Consider the following 17,890-nt stretch of genomic DNA (forward strand, 5'->3'; position numbering starts at 1 on the left):
TGGTTTGGGGCGCATGTGACGTACCCATGTTATGGCCGCATCCAAAATCTGAATCGCAAAGTAGTAAGGATTCCAAAAAGAAAAGAACAATTTGTTTATTATTTAAGAAGTTATCGCATACCTTGCATTTTAGCCATCCATCTTTACAACTTTTAAAGCATGGAGCTGTCAAGCATCTAAGATCAGCTCGATAGAGATGAATTTCGTCAATTTGTACCTACACTTTCGAAGACGGGGATGCATTGACATAGTCAATGACCTCTTCAACTATCTTCTCATCCGGAGCATCATCCGTTCCCATTCTGGTAGTACTCACATCTTTAGGATGTATCTTACCTCTTTTAGTTCTCTTGGGTTCAACAAAATAAATAAAATCCTTGTTTTTTGCAGAAGTGGATTTCCTTTCTCTCTTCTTATGTCCTGTCACTGTAGAACTTCCTGTTGCCTGCGTGTTAGAGGGAGGAGTTTGTACATACATACGTTTGATTTTAGGGCATCTTCTTTGTCAAACTCTTTGTGCTCACTAGTGGTGTCATCCTGAGCACCCTGCAAGTCGGAGGAAGGAGCTTATAAAATGTGAAAATTAACTAACATAATTAACATAGTTAGTAAATTACATCAAAGTCTGAAGCCAAGTCACGCCCACGAAGGGGCGAGGGAACAGATTTGTCACCGGCATTGTAATCATATTCTGGTCGGCTCCAATAGTCCTGCATAGGTGCGTGCTTGTCAGTGTTTTATACATATGAAGAAAAGAGTGACTAAATGTGTGTTACAATGGTATGGTACTTACATTGGTGTTCAGATTTGTGTATAGCAAGTTCCTCATATCTGAATTCTCCTTCTCTAGCTGTCTGAATTTGCGCAACATTTGTACACGGGTCTGAAGATGCTGTTCCATCAATTCTTTTCTCATTCTTAAAACGGTGTCATGAAGCGTCAGCACGAGCTATAGACCAGTAAATAAGAAAATTAGTAACTCATTGGGTCACAAAGAAATACAAAACTTAAGAATAACAAATTACCTTCGAATCTGTTGGTGGCAATTCATCAAACATCTCAGGTGTCGGTAACCTTGGTACCTCGCAAGGCTCCTTCAGGTCATGTACAGTCTAAAATAAATTGATACAATTGGTTTTTATTTTTATAATAAAAAATGGCAGAATAAATACAAATGTTGAACGTTACGTAATTTATGTACCTCTCCGGCCTCAAGGCCATGCTTATCAAAAATAGCACAGACTTTGCGCGCTTTCTGCTCGTCCCAGTATTGGACGAGTGGTGTATCTCGTTTGCTGTAATCAATTGTTCTGTCTAATCTATCTAAACGACGCTTCTCCCAGAACCAAAACTACAAAATGTGGATGTTAGTCACTGTACCATATTGTGATACAAACGTACATCTATATGATGACTATTAGGGTTAACCTGGAGCAATGGAAGGTTCCCCTCAAGGTTAACTGTACCCTGGAGTGCTGTTCTTTCTGGATCTTTTCGCGCTGCATTAAACTTGATAATGCACTTCATTAGATGATCACGCGAGAGCTTTGCAAAGTCTGTGGCCTTAATACTTTCTATTGTCGCCACTTTCGACAGATAAGCTGAGCTAACGTATCTTTGAGTTGTTGGGCGGAGTAGGACCCCAATTGAATACAAAATGAAGGGTCGGAGAAACTGTATCCCATGTTCGTTGGTCGTTATATGTGCTTTTAAGGTTTTCTACAGCTGTGCAAAAGTTATTCTGTTCTCTCCATGTGCTTCTAACTCTTTGTATATCAGGCTGACATCTTTTCCTCCAGGTTCAAGCCATATGATTCCCCGTGCAGGAATACCTAATATCTGCTCCATGTCCCGACTGGTCATGGTTAGTGGTTCCCCATCAATGATGAAGGCGTCACAAGTGGGGTCGTATAGCTCTCCATGTCCTTCGAATTGTGACAGGAAGGATCCTCGGTAAGCCATCTAGGTCCACATCTGCTATGACTTTTCTTTGGTCATCGGTGAATTCTTTAATTACTCCGTGATATGCTATAAGGGAACATGCTTGTGTTTCCTGATCATTGGACCAAAAAGATGTCAATTAGCATTATATACACAATAAGGATGATAGTCAACGTCATTAATGAAGGATGAACAGAGTTGATGCTGAGCTATCTGCAAAAAGCTTCGCAGTAATGGTTTTGATGCTGCCTCCAGACAGTGCTAGAAAATGGCGTACCCATGAAGTGGAGCTTGTTGAAGTTGTTGCTGATCAGGTAGTTGTTGATTTCATTTCTGTTCATTCTTCTATATATGTAATCTGTAATCACTGGTGTGGTTGTCCGGTAACCTTTGTCTGGCATCCGATATTATCAGCTTTAGAATCCTATAGGGCTGCTTTTGTATATTTCTTTGGCCTGCTCTGTGCAAGTTTTCTTATTAGTCAATGGATAAATTTGTATGCTTTGTGTGTGAATAAGAGTTTCGAAGAGAATTGGTTAACTGTAGTTGCAATTGAGTTAACCTGGTAAATTATTTTGTTATGGTTTGAAGTGTGAAACTATTTTTCTTGAAGTTCATGTTTTTTTTAGTTTCCCTTATCGCCCTATCTATCTTCCTTTTCCGTAATATGATATTGCTTATGAGTAATTGGTTTATATCCTGACAAGCTCTCGAATGGGAGTCTTGAGCTGGACATTGCACCTTTCGACCTGCATGCTACCTTTACAGATGTAAGTGCCCTGACAACAGTTTTAATAGTTTGACTTTGCTATTAAGTCGCCTAAAAGGAAGGATGGGAAAATATACTGTTGGATTTGAGGTCAACTCACTAGTTCATCTTGTAGGTGGTTAATTTGATTAAGCCAGTGGCTGCATGCAAAAGGCTCTCGGTAATGGTTTCCTTGGCTCCAGAGTTGCCTGCCTGTGCAATTGGTGATCGCAAGCTACTGATGCAGATAATGCTAAATGTTGCTGGCAACTCAATAAAGTTCACAAAGGAGGGTCATGTTTCAATTGCAGCTTCCATAGCCAGGTCAGATTCATTGAGAGACCCGTATGCTTCTAACTTACATGGATATTAATCTGTCATTAATCTATGAAACAAAATAGTTTTCTTCAATGTGCATGTACGTATGAAAATACATAGATCTAATATACAAATCTAACAAAAAAATTATTCTGATGTGATATGCACATCTACGTAACAAAATAGTATGTCGTACTATTAACCAGGTACAAAATTGCCTTACCCTATTTCTTTTTGCCTGTGATTTCTCTTGCAGAGTGCCTGGTGGCGAGTTCTCTGGTAGCTGCAGATTGCCTGGTGGCAGATTCATTGGTGGCGGCGGGTTCTCTGCAAGCGGCGGATTGAGTGGCGGCCGCGGGTTCTCTGATGATGGCGGATTCAATGGTGGCAGCGGAATCCCTGGTGGCAGTGGCGTTTTCCTTGGTGGCGGGTGATAAGTACGATGCTCCATGTTTGTTTCTGGAGGCCGATGTGAAAATGGTAGCCGCAGGAATTGTAGGCAGATTAGGTGGATGGCTATCCCTAATTAATAGTAGGATGGGTTAGATAAGGATGTTAAAGTAGATTTCTGTTATTATTTTAATAGTACGATGGGTTAGATAAGGATGTTAAAGTAGATTTCTGTTATTATTTTATTCTGAGAATAATGGCAGCTTTATCTAATTCCCTTTTTTCGAGAGTTGTATCTAACTCCCGTGTGTTTCTGTTATTATTTTATTTTGAGAATAATGGCAGCTTTATCTAACTCTTTTTTTTCGAGAGTTGTAGCTAACTCCCGTACACAACTTGTATTTTAGTGTTTTCTCATCAAAAATACATAGAAAATACATACAGTGAATGCACGACTCAACCTTTCGGTCTAAGTTTGTCCATGAATAAAATCATACAAAATTTGGCAGATACACGTGCATGCCCATGCTTGTATTTTATTGTTTTTCCATCGAAAATACATAAAAAATACAAAAACAAGAAAAAGTTTTCCACGCTTCCTAATGAACTTCACAATAAGGCACGTCAAATTTTTCTATTTTCTGACGATCCGTGTTTTTTCTGTGAATTTGTATGCAAAAACAGCCAAGAACAGATGCCGGACGTGACGCAACGTGCGTTTGTTCTTCGATTTCGTTGAAATTTTGCGTGACACAATTGGATGTGCATTCTCAAGTGCCGGGAAAAGTTGGGTACATTTCATGCATGCATGCATGTACATCATGTGTAACTCATCGGTGTCGGTATGGACGGAAGGGGTGTTACAATGTGATCTTGCTACTCCCAATCGTCAAACGGACCTAAATTTTTTTCACGCTTCCTAATGAACGTCACAATAAGGCACGTCAAATTTTTCTATTTTCTGACGATCCTTCTTTTTTCTGTGAATTTGTATGCAAAAAAGGCCAAGAACAGATGCCGGACGTGACGCAACGTGCGTTTGTTCTTCGATTTCGTTGAAATTTTGCGTGACACAATTGGATGTGCATTCTCAAGTGTCGGCAAAAGTTGGGTACATTTCATGCATGCATGCATGTACATCATGTGTAACCCATCGGTGTCGATATGGACGAAAGGGGTGTTACAATGCGATCTTTCTACTCCCAATCGTCAAACGGACCTAAAAAATTTTCACGCTTCCTAATGAACTTCACAATAAGGCACGTCAAATTTTTCTATTTTCTGACGATCCGTGTTTTTTCTATGAATTTGTATGCAAAAACAGCCAAGAACAGATGCCAGACGTGACGCAACGTGCGTTTGTTCTTCGATTTCGTTGAAATTTTGCGTGACACAATTGGATGTGCATTCTCAAGTGCCGGCAAAAGTTGGGTACATTTCATGCGCATGTACATCATGTGTAACCCATCGGTGTCGGCATGGACGGAAGGGGTGTTACAATGCGATCTTGCTACTCCCAATCGTCAAACGGACCTAAAACATTTTCACGCTTCCTAATGAACTTCACAATAGGGCACTTCAAATTTTTCTATTTTCTGACGATCCGTGTTTTTTCTATGAATTTGTATGCAAAAACAGCCAAGAACAGGTGCCGGACGTGACGCAACGTGCGTTTATTCTTCGATTTCGTTGAAATTTTGCGTGACACAATTGGATGTGCATTCTCAAGTGCTGGCAAAAGTTGGGTACATTTCGTGCATGCATGCATGTACATCATGTGTAACCCATCGGTGTCGGTATGGACGGAAGGGGTGTTACAATGCGATCTTGCTACTCCCAATCGTCAAACGGACCTAAATTTTTTTCACGCTTCCGAATGAACTTCACAATAAGGCACGTCAAATTTTTCTATTTTCTGACGATCCATGTTTTCTTCTGTGTATTTGTATGCAAAAACAGCCAAGAACAGATGCCGGACGTGACGCAACGTGCGTGCATGCCCATGCTAGTCGTCTATGCACAATTTAAACGAATTTCTACACCGTATGCACGTTGCGTCACGTTCGACTTGTATTTTAGTGTTTTTACTTCGAAAATACATAAAAAAATATATAGAATGCCATAAATCAATGAAATTTGGCGTCCATTCTTTCCAGTATGATACAATGTATTAGAATTATTTTTGAAGCAATTGAAGAAAGTGAAAACAAAAACGTGGTAAGAGACTGAACCTTTCGGCTTGTACCCGAATTGCCTATTATGAACATGGTCTATTTTTGTCCATGCATAAAATCACACAAATTTGGGCTAATACATGTGCATGTCCATGCTAGTCGTCTATGCAAAATTTGAACAAATTTCAACACCATATGTACGTTGCGTCACGTTCGGCTTGTATTTTAGTAGTTTGTCATAAAAAAAAAGTGTAAAATACATAAAATGTCATAAAACAATGAAATTCACCGTAGTTTTCGTCTGCATATGCTCTAAATGTTTATGACTCGATTTATCTATACAAAAGAATTATTTTTTGTGACCCTAGTTAATAAATTTTCGTAATTTTTAATTACAAGCTCCCTGAAGTGAAGAAAATAATTATATACCTAAAAATTCACATCACAAGTATATGTTCAGCTGGTTTGGTTGGTGCACTAATATGCTCAAGATCATAGGTTCGAGTCCCCCAATTGTTTTTTTTATATTTTGTCTGTAATTCAGATTTTTTTTAATATGTTGAAAATGGTATTTTGGTAAAAAAAAATCCGGGCTCTAGAGAGCCCGGGTGCCGCTCTGCTTTTTCGAGCTGAAGAACTGCTACTATGAAGGAAAAGATGCATGAACGATGAATCTACGTGGATCTAATAGAAAACCAGCAGTGGCGGCATGCCGTGCGCAGCCGGTGAAGCCTCGTCGGACGGCCATGGGCGCACGCCGTCGTCTCTTCGAGCTTTGCGATGGCCCCTTTGAACTTGATCACACCGCGAGAGTCGACTCAACTATCTCGATTTGGAGGGTTATATACAGGTAAAGAATCACATCTCGTCCAATTTTGATCAGCAGCAGAGTCACATTTTCTGGCCAACAGAGTACGCACACATAGCGACATCAGACAATACGGCTACAGAGTACAGCAAACCAATATCACCACATGACCGAATCCATACTGCAAGCCCACAGTACATCGGTGCTTAAGAGGACACGACACGATAGGGGCATTCGACCGTCGTCAGATTATGTCTACTAGCCAAACAATGTAACTGAAGCAGGGGCAGCTAGATTATTCCGCAGTATGGCTACTGGCAATGCATTGGAGCCTTCTGAACGGCTTCTTGTTCTAGAAATTCCACGTGAGCAAAGCCTTTTGGCTGCCCAAACTTGTCAGTCAAGATTGTCACTCTGTTGACGGTTCCACAAGCTTGAAAATGCTGCTGCACTTCCTCTGGCGTACACGCATAGTCAACCTGCAATACATGATAATATCAGAAAAACAAATATCTAGTACAGTGGAATCTTATACTGCGAGTTAACGTTTTAGCTGACAAACGGCTGTTTATACATCTATATATGACTAACCTCTGTTATAACTATAAGACATTATGAAGGTACAAGAGAAACCTCACTAACATAAGTGCAGTATATCCAGCCCTATGGGAAGTACATAATGTTGGGCAACTTTACTTGCATTTAGAGTTACATGTAATCCTCGAAAACCATTAGAAACACCTTTATGATAATGCAGAAGTGGACATCACGTTTAGAAAAAGATGAAAAATAGACAATGAAGAGAGAGAACAGGAGTACTGAAAAGTCATACCTGTTAAGCATACTAAATGTTCTGTCACACAATGCAACCAAAAAAAAGTTCCAGGAGATGCATCACTTGTGCTAAACATTTTTTTCTTTCCAAATCTCGTTAAAGGGCTTCCACCTCTTGTTGGATGTCTTGGATGGAGCTCCTTTTGATTTAATTTTTTTTGGATTCCGGACATTTCCTGGACATGCTTGGTACCCTGAAAAATATGCTGGAAGAGGGCCCAGTGATGCCGCCTCATTTTTTCCACTGTCTTCCTCGCCTTCAGCTATAATACCTTTGAGAAAAGCCACCGCCTTCTGTGACATCTCCGTGACATCTCCGGGCTGTTTGAAGCTTTGAATAAATACATACTACAAATGTTGCGGAGTTCATGGTATCGATCCATCCGCTTAGACCAATCGTGCACATTACCATTCCTCTCTGAGTCAAATGCGGACTTGCCGACCATCGTCCATCTTGTCGAGACACAACACCTAGGAATGTTGACTAAGCCAAGGTATTTTAGAACAGAAAAAGTGTGTGCACACGGGATCTCCTCCGAGTACATCTTTAGACAACGGCAATTCACACTCTGAAGCAACGGGCCTGCCATGTCAAACCTCACATCATACGTCACATGCCTACTCTCTTTGCGAGCGACTGTATACATAACAACATCGTCATTCTTAGTCACTTCTGCTACTTCCCATTTTGACAACTGCTCGATTTGCTGTTTTACCTTCTTGAACATCACTGGAGTATAAATGAGAGCAGCACTTTTCTCAAGCGGTTCAGCTGCTAATTCAGTAAATGGTACTGTGTCCGAAGTTGTAGCATCCAACTCAGCCTCATTCTTGCGGATACGCGATAAACAGTGATCCGAGTGCTCTAGCAAATCAACAAGTGACATTCTCCTATCCAGATTCTTATGAAGCCTAGAGTTTAGGCTTTCGCTACGCTGATTGCTCTGCATGCCAAGGAAATATCTACCTTTCATATAGGCCCTAGACCACTTCTTCCTCAGCTCGTACACCCTCATAATCCAAGCATCTTTTTCAGAGATATCATAATCCACCATAAACTCAACCCAACGTTTCTCAAACTCATCGACATCCCATATGTGATAAACAAATTTCCTGAAGTCCTTGAGCTTTTGCTTCCGTAGGTTTCGTATCATGTTTTGCTCGATGAGCCAACTGCACGACCGATGATCTGTGTTTGGCAAAACCGCCGCTATTGCCTTCGTCATCGCATGGTCACCATCTGTGATTACTGATCTAGGATGTTTCCGCTTCGTTGACTCCAAAAATGCTTCAAGCAACCACACAAAAGATGCCTCGGTCTCATCCGAGACAATACCGAAGCCAAACACGGTTGTGCTGCGATGGTGATTCACTCCTATGAAGAGGACAAATGGCAGGTTGTATTTGTTCACACGGTAAGTGCTATCAAAGATCACGACGCCACCAAAGGCATCATAGTCAATCCGAGACTGTGCGTCTGCCCAAAAGATGTTCAGCAGATGTCGTTCACTATCAGTGGTGTACTTGGAAAAAAATTCGCCATCTGTGTCTTTTTGGGCTGCCATATAACGGAGTACAAATTCGGCATCACGGCCTTCTATCCTTTCCTTCTTGTACTTGGCAACAAAATTATACAGGTCCCGAGAAATAAAGCCTACCTTGCTGTAACCACCACTATCCTTCTCCATTACTTCCATTATTTGATGTGTCTGAAGGCCACCAATTCCATACTCAATGACATCAGCCTTTTGCACATCACTCAGTCCGCGATGTGATCTTATGAAAGTTGTCTGGTCAGGCTTAGCGAGTGGATGGTTATGTTCGTCCACAAAATCTTTTACAAACCATTCACCATTATCCATACGAAGTTCGATCTCCATCCGGGCGCCACATCCACAACGTGACAGCGGCCTAGGAGTTCGCACTCGTTTAGTTTTTTCAAAGTGCTTCCTCGCCCGATATCCTTCTTTACAACAGACATAAAGGCGACGAAAAGCTATGTTTGTGCCCGACTTACTGGTCAGTTCTTCCTTCCTAACACCAAAACCCTTTGACCGAGCATATGCATTATAGTAATTGTAACCTTCTTCCTCGCTGCCAAAAATTTGACTGATCAGCATGTCATATTCTGCAATGTTCTCGAGGGTGGCACTCCCATATTCCATGTCAAACCCTGCAATTAAAAAAGAATCAAATCTGAGTTATTTGAATTCCACTCGTGAAACTTAAACACGTATCAGTGCTTCTGTACATAATCAAACAGAAACATTACATATACTCCACTTAGCACTTCCTGATTTGCACCAACAGTGATTTAACCAAAAACCATAGGAGAGTAACACGCAGATTTGTCCAACCGTCAAACTAGTAGGAATATGCATAAAAGAGAAAGATCACTTGTCCACGACTCTCAAAATATGCAGATTTGTCCGCGACAGATCAGAGGTCTGTGCATCAGGAGCATTCAACATTCAGCTGAGCACGAGTCAACAACAACAATGCATACTAATAAACACCATATGCCAAGATGACAATGCCATCCATAACAACATTTGTTTTCGCGTGCGTGCACTGCAAGATCTAACTGTGATTTTTTCCCATCATGATGCAGTACTAATTAACAGGATTTGTTGTTAAAAATTCATGCGTCACAAGAGCAGTCCTTACCAGGTTGAGGAAACGCCGCCGAGGTCCAAGATGGCGGGGCCAACTACGTCGAGTGGCGGTGGCGGCCGCGGCGGCGACAGGGAGAACGACACGAGCGGCGGTGGCCACGGCAGCGACAGGGAGAACCACACGAGCCACGGTGGCCACGGCAGCGAGTGACGGCGGCTGCGATGGCGGCGCGTGGCGACGGCGGCGACGGCAGGGAGAAGGAGGGGGGAGCCGCGGCGACAAGGAGATTGACGCGAGCGGCGGTGGCCACGGCGGCTAGTGGCGGCGGTTGCGACGGCGGCGCGTGGCGGCGGCGGCGGCGACGACGGCAGGGAGAAGGGGCGGGGCTACAACGATGGGTTGCGGCCGCGGCGACGGCGACGGGTGGTGGCGGCGGCGACGGCAGGAGGGGTGAGCCGCGGCGACAGGGAGATTGACGCGAGCGGCGGTGGCCACGGCGGCTAGTGGCGGCGGTTGCGACGGCGGCGTGTGGCGGCGGCGGCGGCGGCGGCGGCGACGGCAGGGAGAAGGGGCGGGGCTACAGCGACGGGTGGCGGCCGCGGCGACGGCGACGGGTGGTGGCGGCGGCGACGGCAGGGAGAAGGGGATAATGACGCGAAGGGTGTGACCGGCGTGAAGTGCTCTATTAGTTAGTAAATTAACTAACATATTTTCCTGCCCATTGTACCCTTACAAAATTAACGGTTAGATTACATTATACTGCTTCCCTCTGAATAGTACATGGTACCGTAAAAAAGCTCTTCTTTTATGCTTTCTTTGGACACAATTGTGTTGTTGCCCCAGCCGTAGTAGTTGCTTTGCCACTTTGATCCAAAGTTGTATGGATGTTTGTCTTATTTATAAAGCAAGACGATAACCTAGTTCGGAATTATGAGTTAGCCCCACTTCTCGGCCCCGCTAATTTGGGCAATCTAGTGCGTGTGTGTGTGAGTTGTGACCTTCTTTGTGTTGCTTCGACGAAATACAGGCCAGCCTATCTATGTGTTTCTGCCCGAATCATCATCGAGAGAGATGATTGACTGGAGCCACTATGCTTGGTGGGTTTCAGCCTGATCCTCAGCGAGTGTCTTGTCAAGAAAGAAAGAAAAACTTGTACAAATGTTAGATAGTGCGTCAGCGGTGAATCCTCGTATTTCATTGATGCACGTTGCTGCCCTCCTTGGATCAAATCAAGATCCCATCTAGGATTTGGACGAACGATACAAAGTAGCTAGGGACCAACTCCCAAGTCCCAACAGGAAGATATTTGCGCCCAGATCTTTCTCGGAGGAACAATAGTACAAGCGTGTCTCCCTCAGGCGGAGCCGGTCAGCTTAGCTTGTCGACGCCGGGTCCACCGTATTCTTCTATCTTCACTCTTGGATCCTGTTCTAAGATATTTCAAAGAAGCAACTCATCAGGTGGTCATGCAAGACGCAACAAGAGCGCAGACAATGACCAGAGCTAACATATACTCTTTGCTAGCAAGTGTTCCCGCTCGGAGAAATGACATTTGCACAGGCTCTAATATCTCGGACGATTTGCGGAACATGCTACTCCTTCCGTCTCATAATATAAAAGCGTTTTTGATACTGGTTTCTCATGTCGTCAAAGATGAATAGCTAGCCTCATGTTCACCTATCCTTATCTCAAAAACTACATCTCTTGGGAATGTGAATCTGTGATGATGGATGAAAATACCACTTTCAGTACCTCCAATAGTCTGATTCTAGTTCTAGTTCTAGTTCTATTTCTATCCCCAGATAGCAGCAAAATACGGCCAGTTTCAATGTTTGGACCACCAGGGAAGAGAAGGAAGGAGCTGCGATTGCATCTGTCATCGTCCAAGGAAACCGCTTAGCCAACCACCGTCATGAAACATGCCCCTTGGATCTTTGCTTCAGCAAGTGGAGTCGATACGATTAGACCGACCAACATCCACACAAGGATTGAAAATATCTCATGTTGATAGACGAAATCTTCAAGACCTGCACCAGTACCTCGCTATGGACATGTTAAACGAGTATACTTTGGAACTCACTTGAAGAGAAGTGCCTAGATTGTTATCTATGCATGCATACATAATACATTCATTCGGGTCGTATATGCATCCAACGATATGAAGCCGGCCGGCCAAAAGCGCGAGTTGTATAATGGAATTGCTGCCGCTCACTAGCTAGAAAGCGACCGTAAAATAAGACTGTATTTTTCTTCTTCTCTTGCAGATAAAGCAGCACCTCCTGGCATGTTTCCACTGAGGATAAACTCTAGTTGTGTTCGAAAGCGAAATGCGTGGACAGTAAAAGCCACCCACAAGAAATGACGTGTACCAATCGGTGCTCGTCAAGGAGGCATCTCGGAATGATGTGCAGCTGGAAGTTTTGTTGCAGGAACGAGTCTCTATCAGCAACAATGCTACAGCTACAAGTCACCCTCATCGTTTACCTCCCCTGCGCTTTTTTTTGCACTTTTTTGTCTTGGGCTCCCGGGCCCCGGCCCTTGCCGACCTTGGTAACCCGCCTGCCCGTCCATCATCACCCGTCCATATCGTTGCTATCCCACGATCTGCATGGTCGCTGGCCCGCCCGGTAAAGCCCGTTCCAAACCCATTTCACAGGCACACAGGCTCTCGTCACATCTTAAGAGCATCTCCAACAGCCACGCTTCGCGCCGCGTTTAAAAAATTTATTTGCCGCGCGTTTCGGCTGGTTTGACGCGTTGCGCAGCGCTGGCTCCAGCAGCAGCGCTAAAATGCAGCGCGCGCGCAGCTCCAGCAGCGCGCGCAAAAATGCAAACATGTGAATTTGACACAAACAAGTTGAGATGCATAAAAGTTCATGCCCACAAGTTCATCCAACCAAGTTCAAAATGCAAACAAGTTCAAGACATAAATGAAAGACACATCAATCATCATCTTCCTCATCTTCGTCTTCATCTTCCGAAGATGATTCTTCCGCCTCCGTAGATGAATCTTCCTTCCTAACCTCATCACGCACCGCATCACGTGAAGCTCCGACGGTGTTGGCAAGATCTTCAACGGCGGCCGGAGGTGCACCCGTGCCTTCCATGGCGGCCGGAGGTGCACCCATGCCTCCCATGAGAAAAGCAAAACTCATGCCTCCCATGGCGGCCATAGCGTCGGATGGTGCTCCAAAGCCACCCATGCCTCCCATGGCGGCCGGAGGTGCACCCATGCATCCCATGGCTCCAAAGTCACCCATGCCTCCCATGGCGCCGAGGCCACCGCCACCCATGGCGTCGAGGCCACCGCCACCCATGCCGCTGATCAAGGCTCTTTTTTGGATCAAGACTTCCTCACGGGCAAGGTTGACATATTCCTTTTGCGCATCATTGAACAAAGATGTGTCCAAGAAGAACAAGTGCTTCTCCCATTCCAACAACTTAGCTCGCTCCTCCATGTCCACCTTCCTCTCCTCCAATGCCACTTTCCTCTCCTCGGCGGCCACCCTCCTCTCCTCGGGCGCAGCATCTTGGTTCCTTGCCATTTTCCTCACCTTGCGCTAGGGCTTTCGGCGGCGGCGGGGGGGGGGGGGGGGGGGGCTCGCGACTGTACAGCGGGGTGAGCGGGGTGCCGGTCTACGCGTCCATGGTGGCAGGGGCGCTGGCGCCGGCGCGCGCGATGCGAAGGAGGAAGAAAGAGAGAAAGTTCGCGCGCGCGATCGAGTCTTCCGCACGCGGAAGTGTGCGCTCCAAATTACCAGCGCGGGATGAGGCTATGGACAGCGCGCCCAACTTGTTTTAGCGCGCGCGCGATTTTTACGCGTCCGTTGAAGCATCCCGCCGCGTCACGCGCACGCTGAAAAGAGATATTTTTGGGCGCGGCGCTTGTTTTGAGAGTTCAATTTCAAGATGGCCATCAAGCTTGTGGATTCGTTGGACGAGCGTGACGTCGTCGCCGGCAACGTCCGCGCCGTGCTGGGGAGCTGGTCCTCACCTTCCCCTTTGTCTACACAGGAGTCGACACGCACTCTGCTCATCTCTCCCTTGATCCGCCAATCCATTCGCTTCTAGACCTTGCCAAGGGATCATTTGAGCTCACGATTGGTCGGTTAACTTGCAGGGGTGCCGGAGCTATGCTGATGGCGACGTTGCCCTTGCGCATGCACTGGCGGCGGGGGTGTTGGTGACAGCAAGATTCCATGTGTCCGGCGGGCACTTGAATCCGGCGGTGGCGCGCGGGCATATCACGGCGTTCAAGGCGGCGTTGTACGTGGCTGCCCAACTGCTTGCCTCCTCCCTCGCCTGCATCCTCCTTCGGTAAGACCCCCCCCCCCCCCGACAGGGCGGGCAACCGCAGCATATCCAACACGATGGCGACCGCAACGGCGACGGATACTGACGTGGCCGGCGTCGACTCCGACAGGTATGCATGCTCATCCCCTTCCCCCTCACCCCCCTAACCTGCGCAATTTCTATGGGTCCTCCTCTGACCGCACCTCATAGCCCCTTACGGAGCTCAATGCCACGCCAATCTACGGCGGGCAGTAGCTAGGCGCCCCACGACGCTCCCGAAGCCGAGAACGGAGGAGTGGCGCTTTGTAGGCGTTCCCTGGGGCGTTTTCATGGCCCTTTGTAGGTGTTCATGGCATTCCACCCCGGGGTGGCTTCGCACTCGATGACGGCGGTGGCTTGGTGTAGGCAACGTAGTAGGATATAGGGGTGGGTGTCACTGATGTAGTAGGTTGGAGGGCATCGAGGGATGTGGATTGCATGATTATTTTGCCTTGTGTTGTTGGGATGTTGAAATGTTTCAGATTCTTTTGTTGTGATGGATCTGGATTGGATGATGCTATAGAGCTCGTCTGATTAGAGTTGAGTGATGGATGTGATTTAGAGATGTAGTGAGATTTTTTTTGATGTTTCTGAATTCTGATGTTGAAATGTTCCTGAATTCAGAATTTTGTATCATGATATCAGCATGCACCGTGACAATGAGTGTGCCAACATGTAGGTTTCAATTAGTTTGTGCTTTTTTGTTGTTTCACTGAGTATGAATGAGATTTGGGGGTTTTGCAACTGTGCTGCTGAATTTAAATGAGTTTCATATTTTGATTCCTTCCTAAATTTAGGGGTGCCGAAATTTTCTGATTTGAATGTGATGCAGCGTAACCTAAAGTTCTATGATCATAGTTTTTAGGTTCGATATTTTCTGAATTTCTGAAGCTCATGTAGCTAATATTTTTTGAAAATTTGTATCATGTTTGTAATGTTTCACTAGTCTATGTACCTTTCATTTTATTAGATTACTAGAGCAAATTGCATTCTCACGGCATCTTGTTTTTCATCTTTGGTTTGTTTTGCAGCATGCCCATCTACCAAACTCGATGGTCGGCAAAGCGGTTGTGCGAGATAGTGAATGCCATCAAAGGGAAGAAGAGGGATGTTATAAGTAAGTCCAGCTTCCGTGATTTGCTATACTTATCTTCTTTTGTTCTTCCTCCAGAAGATCTTCTCGATATCATTGTCATGAGGATTGACACCAATAAGCATGTGTTTAAGTATGTGGTCTGTTTTCTTTTCTTTACTTGTCTCCTTTTTCCCATACATGTTGCATAACATGCTTTTCTCACAATATATATTGAGTTTTTAATTTTGTGTACTACCGAATTAATGATAAGAAGAAGATACACTTTACATGAGACATGGTTAGGAAGATATTCAATGTGCAATCTGGTAGGAGACCGCTAGAATTTGGCAAGAGAGGCAAAGCTGGCTTACGTGAAGTTTATTTGGACGGCGAAAGAGCTCCAATACCCTCCATAGTTGTTGTTTTATCGAAGGTAGATGAGGAGGAGGAAGAGACCATCAAGAGTCATGGGCTTTACTGTGCCTAGCATTGGTCTTAACTCCTGGGACAGGAAACATGGTTCCCCTGGAATATCTATACACTTTTTGGGAAATGGGTGTGGTCCATCAGTTCGTGTTTGATGAGCATATCCTCTCTGATGTGATGAAAGAAGTTAAAAAATACCAGGACGGGAGGAACGATGGTCAAAGGTGAATGTCTACCAATGCTTCCAATACAGCCCTTCCATTCCCATAACATTTGCAGCCCTTCCATTCCCATAACATTTGCACCTTCTTTTACTCGGACAACAACCCTTCTAGTCAGGAGATGATGTTTCTTTATTTTTCTATGTGCAGGTAATTTACATGGAACATCTTTATGTGCCAAGAGCATGTTTAGTGGATCACACTATCAACTACTCACTGCCTAGAGCTTGTTTTGTTCATGAAATGGACTTTTATGTTGTTGTTGTCGTTAACACTCTGGATGATGGTTTTGGGAAGTGGCCTCTAAGTTACTCAAACCGAATGCATCGCTTTTAATATATTTGATTTATCTAGAGGACCTTCTTATGTGTTGTAATTCTAAATTCATTTGTTTTTAATGCAGTTTAGCACTAGTACATTGTACGCCACATTTCATTTTGCGTCATATGTAAATCAGCTGGCCCAAGGAATCATGCAAGTCAGTGTGGCAGAGGAGCTGCCGAAAATCAGTGACGAAGTCGCTGGTGTTGCGGGCGTAACAGATCTTTTGGGTGTGTCGGGGAGCTCCCAAATGCAGGCAAATGTTCAAGGTGGAGCCTTTGCGGGTTCTCGAGATCTAGGTTGAATGTTCATGGTCCTGCCATCAATGGGCCACCTAGGGCCCCACATAGTCATTATAGTTCGAGGACTACCGATGCAACTCATGTTTCACTCGGACATATGGAGTCATTCGGGCAGTCCTCAAGTCAGTCGGGCATGCACCAGCACTCGAACAACGGCAAGCGTGGACGACAAAGGAGCTCAATGGTCGAGGGACTTGACATCTAACATAAAGCTAAGTGAAGACCGGCGTTACCTATAACGTTGTAGTTAGAATTGTTGTTACTAGTAACTTCCATAGTTATTAGCCTTAAATGCCCCTGTAATGGGACACCGCAGGTCCACGCGAACTCTATATAAGCCACCTCGGAGCTTCTGGACAAGGTTTCAGCATCTTGTGTATTCACACCCCTCATAAGCAAACAGTAGCCTCTGGGCTCAAGACATAGAGTCTTTACCTATTCCAAGGGGAGACTGAACTCGTACATCCGACTATTACACCTACGTCATAGCTAGGCTCCGCCCCCTCATTCGTACCCCCTGGTATTATTGTCAGACTCGTTCCCTCGACACGCGGCCGAGGTCGAATTGCCGCGATCGCCAAACGAAGGCAACATGGGAATATGGGCCACAACGGAATGCAGTGTGAGTCCTGATATGTGTGTGGCACCAATATTTGGGATGGATGGAGCATATACTCACTACTAGGGAAAACCTTATACGCAAAATCTTAGTAGCAACGCAGGACTGGAAGGAGCGCTAGTGCTACCTAGCAGCAGCGCGTTCTGAATACAGGTGCTACTGTTATAAACTTAGCAGCAGCGCGGCTCAGCAAAACCCCGCTGCTACTAAAGTTGACCGACAGTTCCCGCCACGCTAGGTTTAGCGGTAGTGCGCTTAATATAACCGCGCTGCTGCTAACGTGATAGTAGTAGTACACTTTTTCCATGTCGCTACTGCTAATTCTAAAACTGGCCACATGGCGGGCCTCGCTTAGCAGTAGCGCGTGGGTCAAAGAAGCGCTACTGCTACATTATTAGCAGCAGCGCTTTTTTCTACACGAGCTACTGCTAAGTCGCACCCATACCACCTTTTACCCTCCACTCTCCCCTCCCCTCCTCTATTCCTCACTTTCCCCTAGCTCCCACCTCCTCTCTCCCTCACTTTGCTTCTTCCTCACTACTTCTCCCCCCATTACTCTCCGTCTTCTACCTATGTTTCTCTCTCTTTATTACTCCTAGCTAACTACACCAACCTCCATTAATGCATCTCCTTTCTCTTTTCCCTCCCCCCTCCACTAGTTGAACTTGTCTCCTCCCAAACTAGCAAGCTAGGTAGATCTAGCTAGCATTTGGTGAAGTGACCTATGTACCACCCTAACTAGATCTATAGGCTTGTCAAGAAGAT

General features: G+C 45.2%; 1 long non-coding RNA gene across 2 annotated transcripts; it reads left to right on the forward strand.

Moving 5' to 3' along the window:
* Positions 1–13,553: 13,553 nt before the first annotated feature.
* LOC123447408 lies at positions 13,554–16,264 on the forward strand. Of its 2 annotated transcripts, XR_006631500.1 has the most exons (4): positions 13,554–14,252; positions 15,193–15,278; positions 15,511–15,886; positions 16,034–16,264. It is a non-coding gene; the product is annotated as an uncharacterized LOC123447408 (long non-coding RNA). The 2 variants fall into 2 exon arrangements; XR_006631499.1 differs by having other exon boundaries at positions 15,193–15,886.
* Positions 16,265–17,890: the final 1,626 nt, after the last annotated feature.

The sequence above is a fragment of the Hordeum vulgare genome, chromosome 4H (genome assembly GCF_904849725.1).
Source record: "Hordeum vulgare subsp. vulgare chromosome 4H, MorexV3_pseudomolecules_assembly, whole genome shotgun sequence".
In the NCBI taxonomy this organism is placed as follows: Eukaryota; Viridiplantae; Streptophyta; class Magnoliopsida; order Poales; family Poaceae; genus Hordeum; species Hordeum vulgare.